Source organism: Sus scrofa, chromosome 6, assembly GCF_054392235.1.
Source record: "Sus scrofa isolate SSC_HxYL_T2T_F1_AM1 chromosome 6, Sscrofa_HxYL_maternal_Yorkshire_Landrace_v2.0, whole genome shotgun sequence".
NCBI classification, from domain to species: domain Eukaryota; kingdom Metazoa; phylum Chordata; class Mammalia; order Artiodactyla; family Suidae; genus Sus; species Sus scrofa.
Window position 1 is genome coordinate 109097842 of NC_139388.1, and position 18792 is coordinate 109116633.

An 18792-nucleotide genomic window follows, 5' to 3' on the forward strand; every position below is an offset into this window, starting at 1 on the left:
ACTGGAGCTTACATCTAAATCTCAGGTGGTGAGATAAATTACGAGGGCATAAACACTGCCTGGCTCAATGTGATTGCTGGCAACCCGTGATCTCAGGAAGAGAGATATACCTTCTCTCCAAAGTTCTGCTGGTGCCTGATTAAGGGATTTTTCCCTGAGTGTAGCCACCCTTGGACCCATCAGTGTATCTCAAAGTTATGGGGACACTTAGATGACCCAGCCTGGCATGGAAACCAGTGTGTGATTAACAGTCTTGCCATGTGGAAGAAGAGCATTTCCAGATACCAGGAAGGCCCAGCGTTATCCAGATACAGAAAAAGCAAGGTGAGACTGAGCAAGCCAAACAATAGATATCTACTATAATATTTTTAAATTTCTTTTTCTTTTTTTTTTTAGTGCCGCACCTGTGGCATATGGAAGTTCCCAGGTTAGGGGTCGAATCAAAGCTACAGCTGCCAGCCTACACCACAGCCACAGCAATACAGGATCTGAGCAGCATCTGAGACCTACACCACAGCTCATGGCAACCCTGGAGCCTTAACCCACTGAACAAGGCCAGGGACTGAACCCACATCCTCATGGATACTAGTTGGGTTCTTAACCTGCTAGCCACAATGGGAACTCCCTAATATATATTTTTTTAAATCTCCTGCTTGCTTTATTATTCTAACTCTCTTACCTTTTATGCATTTGGCTTTTAAAGTATACATTTTCTAAGAATTTCTTGTGTCACAAATAAGTGGTCAGTCTCAGGAGTATAGTCTTCCTTGGGGATCTCAAATATAAACGGGTACAGACATTATAGGGAACAGTATGGAGGTTCCTCAAAAAGTTAAAAATAGAACTACTACATTATCCAGCAATTCCATTCCTAAGTAATTTATCTGTAGGAAATGAAAACACTTACTGGAAAAGATGCCTGAACTTCAATATTCATAGAAGCATTATTTACAGTTGCCAAGATATGGAAACAACCTATGTGTCAACTGATGAATGATGGGTAAAGAAGCTTTGGTATATATGCACAATGGAATATTACTCAGCCATAAAAAGAAGGAAACTGTAACAACCTAGATAAACTTTGAGGGCATTTTGCTAAGTGAAATCAGTCCAACAGAGAAAGACAAATACCATTTGATCTCACTGATATATGGAGGCTTAAAAACAAACTCAACAAACCAAATGGAGCTGATGGACATAGAGAACAGATTGGTAGTTGCCAGAGGTGGGGGATGGGGGTGGGAGTGAGCAAAATGAATGAAAGTGATCAAAAGATACAATCTTAATAAATAAGTCCTGGTGATATAATGTACAGCATGCTGGCTGCAGTTAGGACTGTATATTTGAAAGTTTCTAGAGAGTTGATCTTAAAAGTTCTCAACATAAGAAAAAAATTATAACTGCGTATTATAATGGATATTGATTAGACTTATTTGGAGATCCATCTTCCATTATATACATATATCAAATCATTGTTATAACCTGAAACTAATATACATGCCAATTATGGCTCAATAAACATTTTTTTTTGTCTTTTTGCCATTTTTTTGGGCTGCTCCCACGGCATATGGAGGTTCCCAGGCTAGGGGTCTAATTGGAGCTGTAGCCACCAGCCTACACCAGAGCCACAGCAACGCGGGATCCGAGCCGCATCTGCAACCTACACCACAGCTCATGGCAATGCCAGATCCTTAACCCACTGAGCAAGGGCAGGGACCGAACCCGCAACCTCATGGTTCCTAGTCGGATTCGTTAACCACTGTGCCACAACAGGAACTGCTCAATAAACATTTCTAAAAATGTAACTTGATCACTTAGTTGAGATGGTGTCTGTTGAGTTTCTCCACTGTAAGTTAAACTTTTTTCCTTTCCATACTTTATTCTTTTTTTCTAATAGACTATTTTTTTTTTTTAGAATAGTGATAGGTTGACAGCAGAATTGAGCAGAAGGCACAGAGATCCCCCCACCCCACGCATACATGGGCTCCCCCATTATCAACATGCCCTCATTGTCATTAGTGTCAGCCATGCCAGTGATAGAGGAAGTGGCATTTTTACCAGATTCATCTGATGGCAGGATTTCAACTGAAGTTTCATTTACTTTGCTTCCATCACTTTCGGTCCATTTTCAAACTTGCTACTTCAGCCTCGGTATTGAGTTGGTGAGATTTCTGGTATTCTTTGGTTACCAAAGTAACTTAAGCAGAACTCTGGCTAGAACAGATGGAAGCAGAATTTAAAAATAAAATATCCAATGAAATTTTCAAAACAAAGTGGGAGAAAAATAGTTTAAGATATGCCCTGGTCATTTCTAATTGAGTTATCCTATGTTGATTTTTAGAACTCCTTTGATTAATTGCCCTCATACTTATTACTAAGCTTAAACAGCACAATATCAAATCTTTCCATAGTCTCACCTGCCCAGACCAGGAACTGTGGTGCTCGTTCAGCATCCACAAGTCTGTGTTTATAAGCTTGGAATGGGCAAAATTTGATGGAATGCATCTCTGAGCAAAAATAAAACATAAGACACCCGGTAAATTTCCAGGTACAAGACTGTCTTAATAAATGTTGTTGATTGCCAAGTTCTATGGGCTAAGGAAAAAGAAAATCAAAACTTCAGAATACTTAAGGCATTTAATGGTGGGAAATTTGTATATTTTAAATATCCAAAAGCACTTTTAAAAAATGTCTGCTACTCAAAGATTTCTTTCAAACTCCACTGCGGTTTTCTCCAGTGAGTACTAATTGTATTCTTGTTGTCAACGCATTCTTAGTCCTTGTCATTACAGGTTCAGTGGCTGCAGAGGTAAAATGTTTTGACAAATATTGAACGTCACACATTTTATGCTGTGGATCAGCATGGATGTTTTTTAGCTTCTTCAGAAGGTTCTATAATGGAGTTATATTTGGAATTTTCCCAGTATGGTGCAAAAGCCTCATAGAGAGAGGAAGTTTATAAACAGCAACCTATGAGAAGAAGAAAGGCCAGCTGCTCATCCTGCATGCTTCTTCCTTGAGCTTTTGTATTTGCCCAGCTAGACCTTTCAAGCTTGCTATTTATAAATTTATCTCCAGTACAGTGAGTGGTGACAAAGATTCTAACTGGCCAGCATAGTTTCACTCAGTGTGGAGAGAAGCCATTTAAAGACTGAAATAATAAATCAAGGAAAAAATAAAAATAAATCCTGATAATAAGGTAAGATGAGGAAAAAGGAGCACCCTTGACTGTAGTCTTGACTGTTACTATGTTTTAATCTATCCACTTTACTAAAAAATGGTTCTACTATCACTTTTTTATTTATAACAAAATCAATAGGCTAGAAGAACTGTTAAAAAGTTTCCATATCTGTAGCATTTTGAACTTTCTGTGACAATTCCATAAAAAAAAAAATCTCGATTTTTCCTCTTGTAGGAAATTAAAATATAATGCATGAAGATCTTTTTAAAAAAATTAGTGTATTGCTTCCAGGTTTATTTTATGACCCAGTTGTATATCAAAAAAATAGCTAGAAAAATTCTATCAGATAATTACTAAGAGTTATTCATTATTTAACTAGAGCATTTGGCATTGGGAGGCAACAGATAATGGAAAAGAGACACTTCAGGTGATTTCTTTAAATATATTACAGAGTTTTCCATTTCATTGACAGTTGTAGTGACATTTGCAAACCCTAAAATTGAATGATGCCAGTTCTGCCTGCACACTTGGGAAGGATGGCTCTTGGGTGATAAATTCTCTTCCCATTACTGTGTGGAGTCATATCAAGTGTCGTCTCCTCTTAACCTTGTTCTCATCAAAGAGTATGTTCTATTGTCTAACCTTAAATTTAGCTATTAATGGAAATGAACTTTTTTTTTAGCTAGCTAGTTTAGTGATGTTAATAGAATGTACCATTTTCCAGGCATTACTCTGAGCACTTCATAAGGATTAACTCATTTGCCCCTTACAGCAGCCCTAACAAATTGATTCTGTAATTACTCTCATTTTACAGATGTGGCAACTGAGGCGAAGAGAAGCAGAGTAATTTGATCACATTTACACAGAAAGGATTTGATTTCTAGAATGTGTACTTTTGACCACTATACTTCGTTGCCTCCAATTAAAAAAATTAGCCTCATGAGAGTTTTATTCAGTCTTCATGTGTTCCAAATATAGTACTATGTTTTTGTCCAAAAATATTAGTTATTAGTTATATTGTTTTTTTTTTTTTTGGTCACACCCACAGCATGGGGAATTTCCAAGGCCAGGAATGGAGACCTGCACCACAGCAGAGGACAATGCCAAATCCTTAATTCATTAAGCCACAAGGGAACTCTGGTTATTATGTTTTAATCTCAACTTAACTCTGTAACCAATGCATGGCTTTGTGACACTTCACACTGGGGGGCACGATATAGCAAAGCCAATATCCAGTCCTAGGGCTTGCTAGGGTCTGATGTGTAATCAAGGATTGTGTGTATTCGTGTGTGGTGTTGGCAGAGAGCCACAAATGACGTGGATTAAATAAGCTGTTTATATTTTTTTCCTTTTTAGGGCAGCACCTATGGCATATGGAAGTTCCTGAGCTAGAGGTCGAATTGGAGATGCAGCTACTGCCCTACACCATAGTTCATGGATGATATTAGCTCTTTACAGACAGATCTGCTTTACTTTGAGCCAAATGTTGCTTAATAAAATTATCTAAACTCCTTACTTCCTACCCCCATGCCCAAATTCTATAATTACCTTATCCAGTTCTTTGTTTGGGGAGAGGCAGTCCAGGTGTTTCTTAGAGTGGCCTCCCTTGTAGGGACAAGCCAATAATCCCTAATTTGCAAAACTACAAGTTGGTCTCAGGAGTTATTATCAGACAGGCTGTTATAAGCCCTACCATGATGCTAAGATCCTGAAGTCAATGATTTTGTGAGCTAATTCTATTTCATTAGCCTAAGACCCCAAGAGGGTCAGAGCTAATAATCTGGAAAGTCCCAGAGTGAGTGAAGTTTCCAGGCAAGAATTGTGAATACAGAGGCAGGGGTGCAGGGATAAATACCTAGAGTTTGGATTTACACAGATAGGGATTTTTTATCTTGGCTCCAACTATTGAAATTCTGTGCCATTGGTTGATACTTAATCTCTTAAGCAGTGCTTTTCTTCTCTATAAAGGTGAGAAATAAGAACACTTACAGCATTGCTGTAAGAATACAATATGATTGATTTACCGTAGACTTGGCAGGTGATACATGCTATAGGTGATAGATAAGAGAGACACTAATTTGTTGTGGTTCTCAGGCACGTTACTGGACTTTTCTGTGCCTCAATGCCTATTTAGAATGGATATCATAGTAGCAATTTGCTACATAGGATTGTTTGGAGGAGTGGTTTAGTTAATATGTTCAAAGCGCTGAAAGGAATACCTGGTGTATTAGCTATTATTGCTGCTGTCATATATTGGGGTCAATAATTGTAATTTTAAAATACTAAAAAATATGGAGTTACATTCACCCCTCCCACTCTGGAGTTCTATCATGTACATGTGCAAGAACCATGAATTGCTCATTTTCTTAGTATAAGGATCACATACAACAATGGAAAGTATTGGCTAAAGCTCAGCCAAAAAAAAAAAAAAATGACTTGGCTTAAGTTTGAAGATGAAATGAAACTTGTAACAGATTTGTCTTTGTCCTCCTTTGTTCTTAGGAGAATATGAAGAGAAAAAGAGAAAACTGGCCCCTTTCAGAGCAGAGTTGGGGCCATCAATTACTGTAGTGAAGATGGCACCCATCCAGTCCCAAGCACAAGGTCCATGATGATAGAGACAGAAAGTCAGGGAGAAACAGCATGAGAGATGTCTTGCAGAGAATGGGATCCCAGCTGGTAATGATGTAGCCCAATAAGATTGACCACTCGAACCCAGGGAAGGTGCAGATAAGTATACTGAGAGTCTAGTACAGCATCAAGGAGTCTAGAAATGCTCTCCCTTCCTGAACTGAGGCTAAAACCGGAGCAGGGCTATGTGCTCACTTCCTCCCACTGCAGCAATTTAGAACTTAGTTTTGAAAGACTGTAATACTGTGAGGGTCAAGGCATGGCCACCAGAGTTTTACTTCTCACAGGCCAGATGTATTGAAAATTCTCACTCTATTCTTTGTGCTGAGATAATACAAGAAGTCATGAATGATGCAAGGTTCTGAGTAAGGTTGTCCCATGACTTTTGTGTAGCTTCATGTTTGCTGGTGTTTAATTTCTGCTGCCATGGCAACTGTCCTGAATAGCACAGGCTGTCAGTGATTTCCTGCAGGCGGAGTGACAACATATCTAAGAAGAGTGATACTGTCTCTCTTACCATCAATCAATATTTATTGAATTCCAGCGGCCCGTCTTGAGCCAAATCAGGAGCTTGCACTGAGATTTGTCCCCAGCTTACACGTGATTAAACTCAGACACTGGAGGTCAGACAGGTGAAGCAAGGCAGCTCCAGAAGACAGCCCAGAATTAAGCCTCTCAGTTCTGAGGAATTAGGGCTTTGTGACAGAATCACTAGGTCTTGGTGAAAAGTTAAAACACTGGAAATGTCAAAAGTGTGAACCAGAGGAATTTAGATTCCATCAGAAACAATACCATTGGAATTATGTAATTTTAGAATATACATGTTTGACAGATTCCTTTTTCTTGGTGTTCATCACAGCCTTTTCTACTATTTAATAACAATTTTAGGTTTCTAGTCTAAGAATATACTTTTATATTTCTGGAGTTTTTGTTATTGACCAAGTGTTACGCAGAACCACTCAGCTTGAAGCATCTTTAAGTCTGGGTCAAGTTGCTGGATCAACTCATTCTGATGGGATTCATGACTTAATTGTTTTATCTCTGCCGTAGGCTGTTTCCCCACCTCCTTACCCTCTATTTCTGTATGTGGCCAGTTTGCTGGAACAGAGTATCCCTCATAGCCTCACATGTATCCCTCTTAATCATATAATCTTTCCTTAAGTTACTCCCATTCTAAACTTATATTTTAGCTCTTGTAGTTCACATCTCTTGGCTCTATTGCTTTTACTGTTTCTTTCATAGAAGCAAAGAAAAGGTAACGCAGCATCAAAACTTGGGATCAGGCTCTTCTCACACACTGCTTGCTACTATTGTCTCAAATTTTCTTCCTTTTACTAACTTTATCTTTTTGGTCCTGACTGTTCTGATTTTGTAAGAGTTAAAATGCCCATCTACTTGGAGAGCAGACTTATGGTTGCCAAGGAGGAGGGCGAAGGAGTGGGATGAACTGGGAGCTTGGGGTTAGTAGATGCAAACTATTGCATTTGGAGTGGATAAGCAGTGAGATCCTGCTGTATAGCACAGGGAACTATATCTAGTCACTTGTGATGGAGCATGATGGAGGATAATGTGAGAAAAAGAATGTGTGTGTGTGTGTGTGTGTGTGAGAGAGAGAGAGAGAGAGAGAGAGACTGGGTCACTTTGTCATATAGTAGAAAATTGACAGAACAATGTAAACCAACTATAATGGAAAAATTTTAAATCACTAAAAAAATGCCCCATCTATAATGAAGCTTTACTTCATGTCCTAACGTCTAGGTACTACTTGCTCCCTCTCTGTTTCCACAACACTTAAAACAATGATTCAGTTACAGCACTTAACTCATTATATTGTATCTACTTGTTTGTCTTTCTGCATTTCCCCTAGAGTTACTTGACTGAAGTGGGTACATCTCATTTATTCTGGCTTCTTCTGCTTTAAGCTCAGCAGTTGGTATCAATACAGAGAAATGTATTAAAATGAATGGACAATGAAGTGTAATATTTAACAAAGAAACCAAACCCACTCTTTTAACCTTACCGTTTTGTTCCTTCAGAGCAATATACTACTTTATATCTATAATATACTAGGAGACGGGAAATACTACTTTATATCTATAATATACTAGGAGATGGGAAATACTACTTTATATCTATAATATACTAGGAGACAGGAACTGGAGTTAAAAATCTCCCTCTTGTTGACACTGTATATCAGTAGATGATATGTACTGGGCCAATGTTAGTTTATATTAAGTCAGTTTATAATGTTGAGTTAAAACACTCACTGGATAATACCTGGACCCACTAAATGGTTCAGTAACACCAGTTCTCAGCAACTGATGATGACATTTGCCAAAATTGTGAATACCGCTTGTGTCCAGAAGGCTTAATGACAAATATGGTAGTGCTGCATTTCCATTTTTTAAGGGAACATGAGAGTTTTGGCATTGGACTAGAACAGTGAGTGTTTGGGGGCATTCTGATAGCATCTGGATTATGATACTCTTGGTTACTCTAGTTCTTTTTTATCCACAGTAGTTTTTTAACCTTGTTATTCATTTTTCAAATGGGGACACTGAAGAAACAGGGATGCACACGTGTTCACCTGTAGCAACTGTTATTAACATTTTAATGACATTATCATATTCTCTATTATAAGTATTTTGCTGGTATTATCACCATTTCATTCTTTAAAAAAACACTTAATTGAGGTGTGATTGACGTGCAAAGAGCTATACGTGGTTTTTTTTCGTTGTTTGTTTGTTTTGTCTTTTTTAGGGCCACACCCTCGGCATATGGAGGTTTCCAGGCTAGGGGTCTAATCAGAGCTGCTGGCCTTCCACAGCCACAGCAATGCCAGATCCAAGCCATGTCTGCAACCTACACCACAGCTCAAGGCAATGCCAGATCCTTCACCCACTGAGCAAGGTCAGGATCCAACCTGCGTCTTCATGGATGCTAGTCAGATTCGTTTCCACTGAGCCGTGATGGGAACTCCTATACATGTTTAATATATGCAACTTGATGAGTCTGGGGATAAGTATACACCCATAAAACTGTCACCACCATCAAGACTGTAGACACCCATAAAACTGTCACCACCATCAAGACTGTAGATATATCCGTCACGTTCCAAAATTTCCTCCCACCTCCTTTATTAGTATTTTCATTACTGGTATATGTGTGTATGTGTGGTAAGACTACGATATAAGATCTACCCCTCTTGGAAAATTTTGCGTATGCAAACAATATTGTTGCTGTGGACACCATGCTGTGTAGTAGATCTTTACAACTCATTTTTCCCAGTTGAAGTGTTGTGCCCTTTGACCATCACCTCTTCGTCCCCCCCCCCCCCCGCCGTCCCTGGTCCCCATCATTCCTCCACTCTCTGCTTCTCTGAATGTAACTATTTCATCAGCCATGTATAGGGGAGCTCATACAATATTTGTCTTTCTGTGTCTGGATTTCTTCATTCGGCATGTCTTCCTGGGCCTATTCATGCTGTTACAAATGGCAGTATTTCTTTTTTTTTTTTAAAGGCTGATTAATATTCCACTATATGTATATACCACATTTTAAAAAATTTGTTCATTTGTCTATGGACGTTTAAGTTGTTGCCATATCTTAGCTCTAGTGAATAATGGTCTTGGGAGTCAGCTGTCTCTTTGAGACCCTGTTTTAATTCCTTTGTCACCATTTTATTCTAAAATATAAAAGGTAGAAAGTTTGAAATTTTTTCTCAGTTTAAGAGTATATTTTCTTTCAGTTTGGGGGTGTTTAGACTAAAGAGCCAGACAACACAGAGCAAGGCTTATTCCTCTGTTTAGATTGGCACTTAGTTGATAGGTGGTGCTGTTGCAAGGATGTGTTGAACCGAGTAGCAGAAAGAAAAAAAAACAGCTTTTCAAATGTCTTTAAATTTTGGCCCATTTGCACCATTTTTTACTCTCCTCCTGGATAAGTTAATGTGATGTTACATGATTTGCTGATAAGAAATAAAGCTAGCACCCAGAAAAAAAAATCAGAATTAAATGTTAAATCTGTGACTTAGATCCTGAGCCAGAATGTTTCCATAGTATATTTGTGTCGCAATCATTTACATTTGGAACCCTACCTTTGTTTTAGTCATTTTTCATAATAAGGCTGAAATGTTCAGACCATTGCATTAAATCAGATGGTATCCAGCTTCTAAAATATTTATCCTTTGCTTAAAAAAAATACCCTGAAGTCATTCAAAAAAAAATGTTTTAGCAAAATTTACAAGTTCAGAAATAATGATTCTCATGTTACATTTCTTAAATCCTAAATGAAAGACAGTATTTCAAATATAGCTATTATTGTTGACTCATAAATGTGGTCTTTCAGATCCTTATATTCTCCAGTAAAACATCGTCAGGCACTTTGAAACATATGTTTGTTGAATGACCATATTTTTGAACATATTGAAAGCACTTGTCACCATGTTTTATCAATAGGTTCCAGTATGTTTTATTGCCGTGAGGACCCAGCTGCTCTTTTTCTGAAATGTGCCAGAAAATTCATCATGAAGCCCTTTCTCTTAATGTGTTTGTTCCCGTTATTTCAGTTATATAATCCTTTAGCATATGCCAGCTTCCTATTGACCCGAGGTGATATTAAGAATTTGATAATTTGAACAAAGGACTGTTTTTTTTTCCTTTTTTCTTTCCCTCTTGCCCCCATTTTTTCTCAAATGAGTGCCAAGCAAGAATAGCTACATCATAGGAAGAAGGGAGAATGAATGAATGAATGAATGATTACTAACCACATAGGCCAAAGGGGGAAAAACATACAACAGTTATACCCAGAAGATAGTCAGGGTCCACAGTCATCCAGCTGTAAGCAGTTGGTGTGATTGACAGAGGAGACAAGAAAACACTATCATATAAAAAGGAAGTTTTCCCATGGTCAGATTTCAACTATAAATATAAGAAAAATTAAGAAAATATTATATATGTCACTAAAATCTCAATAAATTTTACTAAAATTTAGTAATCATAAAATAATTGCAACCTAAGTCAGTAAAATGTATTCACAATCCTTTCTTCATTCAATTAACAAATGCCTAAGAATGCCTGCGATGTGTCAGAAATTTCTTGGAGATTGAGTATTGTGTTGAGTTAAATGGATGAAGTCCCTGACCTTATAGAGTTTAGAGTACAGCTATATTTGAGATTGTATGTTGATTTTCATGCCTTTGTCAGTATTTAGGTTGCCATGGTTGTATGTATAAAGAAACTTGGAATCAAAAGATTTAAAGGGAATATTGACCTACATACAATTTACCTATGTTTTTTCAATGATCTCTTGTGTCAATGAAAAATTAATCAGTTGACCTAAGAAAGAAGTGGAAAATTTTATTGAGCCCAATTTGAGGATTTTAACCCAAAAAGAGCAGCTCAGAAGGCTCTGAGAACTGTTCTGCCCATTAGAAGTCAAGGCACAGTTGTATGAGTTCTTTGAGACTGAGGGCTGCACATCAAATAATGTATTGTTAACAGTTTACATGATCCAGATCTAAGCATCTATGTATCAAGAAGCAGTGATATTTTTTTTTCTTTTTGGCTGCACCTCCAGCATATGGAAGTTCACTGGCTAAGTATCAAACCTGCACCACAATAGCAGAGGCAACACTCGATCCTTAACCCCCTGAACTACAAGGGAACTTCTAGGAATGTTGTCTTTAAGGCATGGTCTTGTTGGGTCTTTTTGGTTGAGCGGGTATTTCTGCCAGTGGAAGATTTGGTCCATGTGGTAATGCAGAAACACAACGCACAGTGGGGAAGAGAGGAGGCTAAAGGACAGAGAAAATATTTTATTTCAATTTTTCTTGTCTTGCTGTAAAATACAAATTATTTCACACTTGTAATCCCCCCCGCACACCAAGAGGGGTTTTCCTTGGTATTGTTCAGCGGAGTATTTCTTCTAGATCTGAGGAATTAGAACAAAGAAGTCTGTAGAAAAGAAGGAAGAAGAAAAACCCAATCACCTTTACACTGAATTTAATATCAAGGTATGCTAATGATGAGTGTGTTTCATTGGCCTCTGCTTAAATTCCTGATAATCAAGGCTACCATTAAGAACTTTCTGAGAAAAAAGGCCCCTCATCCTTCTAATTCTTTAGGATATGAGTCTTTTCCTAAAAGGGAACTTTGAGATCTAGTGTGACACTAGTGCAGGATACCTGACAAAAATCCATTTATGTTCAATTTTTAAATTTTTAAAATATTCCTGTGATAAAAGACTCATTACTTTTGAATATTTTTTGGAATCTATGTTTTTGAACACTGTCCCTCCTGTTGTGGAAATTATTAAGGGATTTTTAGGCAAATGAGCTAATAAACAAAAAATGATAATGATACCACACAGTTATCCATTAGTCTCGTGATGTTCATTTCGGTTATTCAGTAGAGTAACATAAGAAATCCCTGTTCTCAGTCTACTCAATCTAATTAGAGACTGAGATATGTATGCTGTAAATACATACGTCACCAGATGTTCTGTGGCAGTAGAAAAGGTAATTAATGTCAATGACCTTGGATGACTCTGGTCAGGTGATAGCTCACTGAAGGCATGGAATGCAACCTGACCTTTAAGGGCAGGAGAAGAATTAAACTGGTAGATCTTGGAGGGCAACTAAGTTAGGGTAGAAATAGGGGAGTTAGAATGCACAGTACAAATGGGCTGGCATGCCGTGGGGTGGCAGGGATTGGTAAGTAGTTTGTAGACATGAATTTATAGGTGTTATTGAACTTACACCTACAGATTATAGAGAACAGATGAAAGCTGTTGAAAACAGAATGATGGATGATGAATGAAAGTGACTGTATGTCTGTAAGATAAATTGTTGTAGAGCTACACCAAAGACTGAGGTAGAGGTGATAGATCTAGGGGAAAGGGAGTGCTGCTAGTAGAAATAACAGATGGGTTTGAGAGACATTAGGAAGGAAGCACAATGGATGTGATGACTAATTTGGTAAACATGAGATTTGAGGCCAGTCAACTGAGCACATTTCAATGAATTGACTCAAGCAACTACAGGGAAATAGAAAAACTGCAATGAACCATGATTTCCTCTTAACAGGATTTTAAAAATGGAATAATAGGAATAACATCATGGGACAAGAAGCACGTTAATTAACATCTCTTTAGCCCTTTCCTTTTTTCTTTACACATTAGCTTTCTTTATCACTTACTTCTTAATACAGTAAGTCGGAATTGTTAGGCTCTGCTAGGATTAACATCATTCCTCTGACCTTAAGTGGACGTTGTATTAGAAATGTCTCTTCTAGCTAGTACAATGAGGCAGGTAGAGAAACAAATGATTCTTAATGTTATTGTTCAAATGGCATACACCCTGGTTGTAAAGAACCATTAATTATCCCTTCTGGAGACAGTCTTGACATTGTCTTCAAATAAGCCACTTGTATTTTAATTAATATGCAAAATGGTTTCTGACATTTTGTAAAAGCTCTATTTGAAAGGCTGAACTCAGCCAGGTGGGAAACTACAGTCTCATTTAATCAACATTTTAAACCATACGTAAGTGATGAAGACTCAAATGAGGCTTTAAATGGCTGTCATTTTATTTCAATCCCAAAATTTATTTGAGAACTCATCATATACTATCAATTATCTTGTGAGGATGACAAGTAGAGAATACATTTTTTACAATGCAGAGCAAAATCATGTGGACAATTTAGGCAGGTTTACCAGAAGACAGTGCCTTTCCATACAGAACTGTAAAGTAAGTGGTGTTCGTTTTTGAAAAGTTGAGCAACATTTTGGTGTTTTGAGTTGCCTTCTGAAGAACAGTTTTGACATATTGCGTAGGATGTAACTGATAGCATTTTAAATAAAAGAGAAGAAATCAAGTATAAACTTCTTAGAAAGTAAGCCCATAATAAATTACAGATTAAATTGTGAATAATGATAACATGTATGATAGGCTTTTTAATTTGTAAAAATTTCATTTGTTTAGAAAAATTAGTTTTACTGATAATTTAAACAAGGAAACACTTTGGTATAGAAATACTGGAAGATTATTTTCAATGATTGTTAATAATTTTTTTATTCTTCCTTATTAAACTCATATATTAAAAATGTCCATACTTTACCAATCCCCACTTATAAAATGAATGCTTAGCTTTTATCAATATAAAAGTCACACAGATTTTATGTGATCTAGATATTAAACTGTAATTACAATATACTTTATATAGTAATAGTAAACATTTCTAGTATATTCACTATGTGTTAGATACTTTACGTGCATTCTTTTGTTTAATCTTTACTATGATCCCTGTGGAATAGGTACTATCATTATCTCTATTTTATAGATGAAGAAATTGATGTTCACAGAAACCAGGAAAACCACCAAAGGACACACACACAAAATCGATGAAGCTGAAGTAGAATCAAAGTTCACTAGACTCTGGAGTTAGTGCACGTAACATGCTGAATTGTCCCCCACATGCTAGTGATAATTTTTTTCAAATTCACTGTCTACACTAACAAAGGAATTGGCCTCAATAGGCCTTTTGAAAAAAAATAGGGTGTTTTTAAATTTGTCCACTCTGATAGATACCATTCCATTTTACTAACTGCATTTCATAGAAGTTTTATTTATTTATTGGCTATGCCCACGGCATTCGGAGGTTCCTGGGCCAGGGATCAAACCCACACCACAGCAGTGACAACGCAGGATCCTTAACCCACTGAGCCACCCAGGAATGCCTGACTGATTTTTTTTTTTTAATTGAAGAGCATAATTGATCAGCAGAGGCTTAAAGGCACATTAATGTGGCCACAGAGACAGGAGAACAGATGAGAATGGGAGGTGCGTTTCTGGAAAGGAAAATCATCCTCCAAAATTATTGCCTCTTTTAAACACAGAAGGTTTCTTGGGCCACAATATATTCCTGCTCTCTGACTTTTTTGTCACATCTTCCAGTTAATTGTTAGGCAAGTCAGGGCCATTGCATGGATCTAAAGATTATTTAGGGTAAAGAGCAGAGGTGTATAATGGCAAATGTAAAGTAAGTGTGTGTGTGTGTGTATGCATAGGTGTTGTGGTGAGTAGGTATCTACTAAATGGTAGAGTTTGTGCTGGTTTTGCAAGCCGTGAACATTAATCCACTACCTAGTCCTCAAATGCTCTCACTTCCTTTTGTCTTGTCTTTAAAATTTCTTCCTTTGTATGAGCCAGTGCATTATAGATTCTAACTCTAAGGATTTTAACACCTACTTTTTATGAGACTATAGTCTCAAAAGAAAATATGTATTTCAGAGTCAATTGCAACATTTAAAATTGTAAAATGAAATGTATAATTTATTTCTTTAGTGACTTTTGAAATGAAATGGCCTTTAGAACAAATTTAATTCAGAACCCCATCTCTAAACTAGAATGAAGATTTTGATCATATTCCCGTGGAATTGGAGTTTTCTCAAGTGAATCATTTTACAAAAGAAACAAAACCATGAGGAATGAGGAATTACTCTGCCTCATAAAGTTTAAAAAAAAAACAAAACATAGCTGTCCCAGAGGTATAAACAGAAATTCAGGTACACATCTTCATTTGTATTTAAGTTACATGGCCAAATTTTAGGGCTTGAAATATCCTCGGTTCTTTTTTAAAAAAACAAACATATTGATTATGTGTATAGCTTTCCAACAATAAACAGAAAACCGTGGTAGTAAAAAATTAAATCAGCTTGAGTTTTCTCTTTTCTGCATTCACTCCCCTTTCTCCTGGAATGTTATCATAGAATTAAATTTGTTTTATTATTATTTTATTTTTTATTATAGTTGATTTACAACTTTGTGCCAATCCCCACTATACAGCAGAGTGACCCAGATATACATGTATATACTTTTTCTCATATCATCCTCCATCATGTTCTATTCTGTGAGATTGGACAGAGTTCCCAGTGCTGTACAGTAGGCCCTCATTGCCTATCCATTCTAAATGTAATAGTTTGCATCTACTGACCCAAACTCCCAGTCCCTCCCACTTCCTCCTCCACCTCTTGGCAGACACAGTTCTGTTCTCTATGTCTATGAGTCTTTCTGTTTCATAATAAAAGTTCATTTGTGCCATATTTTAGATTCCACATGTAAGTGATATCATGTGGTATTTGTCTTTCTCTTTCTGACTTAACTTCACTTAGTGTGAGACTCTGTAGTTGCACATAGAATTAAATTTGAATGTTCCTTCTAGATCAGTCAGAAAATTAGAACATGATAAAGAAGAAACTCTCACAACCCAGGAGTAGTGTAACGGAAACAAGTATGTTCTAGGGGAAATGACAGGCTGTAATCCACTTGAAAGTGTTAACAGGTTGTGGAAAGGCCTATGTCTTGCAAAACTGATGAACCTGAGGCTCTAAAATCGTCCGTCATGATGGAATTAGAGAGGAAGAGGGCTTGTCTGTTTATGTGTTTTTGGTGCATGGCATGAAGTGAAGGTGTAAGTAGATGGAGAAGATTGGAATCTGTGTTCTATCTGGCTTTTTATTTTTATTTTTTTCTTCTAGGGCCACACCTGTGGCATATGGAAGTTCCCAGGCTAGGGGTTGAATTGGAGCTGCAGCTGCTAGCCTACACCACAGCCACAGCAATGCCAGATCCAAGCCATATCTGTGACCTATACCACAGCTCTTGGCAATGCCGGATCCTAACCCACTGAGGGAGGGCCAGGATCAAACTCGTGTCCTCCTAGATATTAGTTGGGTTGGTTACCACTGAGCCACAGCAGGAACTCTGTCTGTCTGGCCTTTTTAAGTTACTTTTGCAACCTAAGGAGAGGTAGTGAGGCCAAAAACTGGAGGAAATCTTTGAGGTGGGGGGAGTTAGTGTTCCCCTGGGGCCAGAGGGCAGTGCAGGCACAGACTTGAATCCGAGCACTTTGACTAGAACCCAGGGCAGGTCAGCCACTTCCAAAGCTGCCCTCTTATGGAAGGCCTGGAAACAATGCACTGTAAAGAGGTTGTGTGGGGGCAATGGGGAATTCTCTCATGGAGCTTCATGGCTGGAGAACATCGTCAGGTGAATCTGTAGCAGAAGAAAGGTGGACAGCATGGGCCTTTTAACTGGCAGACTCAACTCACGAGCTGTGATCACAGGTGAGGCCCCCGTGGGGTCTTCCAGAAGCACCTGAGAGAGTTTCTCTTCATAGGAGGCTGAGGAGTCCCCTGGAGCCTCTGGAAACTAGAACAGAAAAGGCAATGTGCTGATTGTAGTGTAAACTAATTGGAACAATTTATTCAGTTGTCCATAAGTGAAGTTTAGGGAAGTTTGTGACACCTCTGGACTCCATAGATAAGTACACTACAAATTAAAATTCTATCACTTTGCATGCTATTTCTTATTACTGGCCTTTCCCGTTACCATTGCGTATTTTTCAAAAACATCGTTTTTTTTTTTTTGTTGTTGTTGTTGTTGTTTTTTTTTTTTTTTTTTTGGTTACATGCTATTCATTTGTATGGAAGTACAAGTCTCTTAATCTTGATTATTAGATTTGATTTTGATTTCACTGTTTGCATTTATATAAGTGATTATTCCTGTATTTCATGACTTAGAAAGTGCTTTTTTGTTTGTTATTTAAGTTAATATCATCCTACTGAATACAGACATTCCTTTTTTTTCCCTCTGACAAAAATATATCCAAAACTTGTTGAAGTTCAACAGCTTGGAGAGCAGAGTTGATTCCTGAACTTAGCTCTGTGTATTTCCCTAACCACACGCCTTCTCTCACTGATACGAGTGAACTAGAAGCACATCTTTCTAAATGTAAGGAAACCATACTGGATGTCTTCAAGGTCAGACAAATGATGTATATAAAGCTATAGGGGTGTTAATACTCCTAAAGGCATGGGAACACAACTGAAAACATACACTCCCACACACAATCCTCAAGTACAACTTTAGTGTGATGACCCTGTCTTAATGACTCAGTTGAAAATATACACTTAAAATATCTTCCTTTATTTGGACTATTAAATTAACATAAAGAAATTGACAGTTTAATTACATGATTTTCCTCCAACTTTATAACAGTTACAGTTCAGGATGATAGAATTTTGTAAGATGTGTGCAAATGTGTTTTCTGTGTTTTATAAATTATGTTTTATGAATTACTATGTAATGCACATTTTTATAATTAGTTCTCAAAGTCTGTTCTGCAAGTTAAGTTGTATGTTCTTTGTTGTAAAAAAAATAACAAAAGCTCACAATTATTTAAATAGTTCTTTTTTGTTATGAAGACTTACAAATTTATATAAAACACTATTTAGCTATATTGTGCAAGTGCCATATATTCTTCTAAAAGAATTAGGAAATGTTTTTAAGGAAGTTCCCATTGTGGCTCAGTGGTAACAAACCTGACTAATATCCTACTAATAACCATGAGGTTGCAGGTTCGATCCCTGGCCTTGCTTAGTGGGCTAAGGATCTGGTGTTGCCATGATCTGTGGTGTGTCATAGATGAGGCTTGGATTCCTTGTTGCTGTGGCTGTGAGTGTAGGCGAACAGCTGCAGCTCTGATTCAACCCCTAGGCTGGGAACTGTCATATGCCCTAAAAGCAAAAAGACAAAAATATCTGTAATGCCCTCACCCATTGATAACCTTTGTGACATTTTAGTGTGCATTCTTTCCTCTTTGGGAATTTTTTTTAAATTGTATAGTTCTTTATTATTGTTATTATTTTAATTTTTTAACTTTTGATTGACATATTTAATTTACAATGTCATGTTACTTTCAGGTGTACAGCACAGTGATTTGGTTACATATATTAAATTAACATGAAATTGACAGTTTAATTACATGATTAATATATTAAGATATATTAATATATAATTATATACTGCTTTTCAGATTCTTTTCCCTTATAGGTTATTACAAAATATTATAATAGTGTTGTTCTGTGTTGTATAGTAGGTCCTTGTTGGTTATCTATTTTCTATATAGTAGTGTGTATAT

General features: G+C 37.1%; 1 protein-coding gene across 3 annotated transcripts in view; it reads left to right on the forward strand.

Moving 5' to 3' along the window:
* Positions 1-18792, forward strand: part of LOC110261176 (uncharacterized) — a 62546-nt gene that overhangs the window by 25384 nt on the left and 18370 nt on the right. The window contains exon 3 of one of the 3 annotated variants that reach the window (XR_014807707.1): positions 7314-9815. The exons of the other annotated variants lie outside the window; for them this stretch is intronic. The gene's annotated coding sequence lies outside the window, so the exon portion shown is untranslated. Of the gene's footprint in view, positions 1-7313; positions 9816-18792 lie in introns of those variants that run through there. 3 annotated transcript variants of the gene reach the window in all.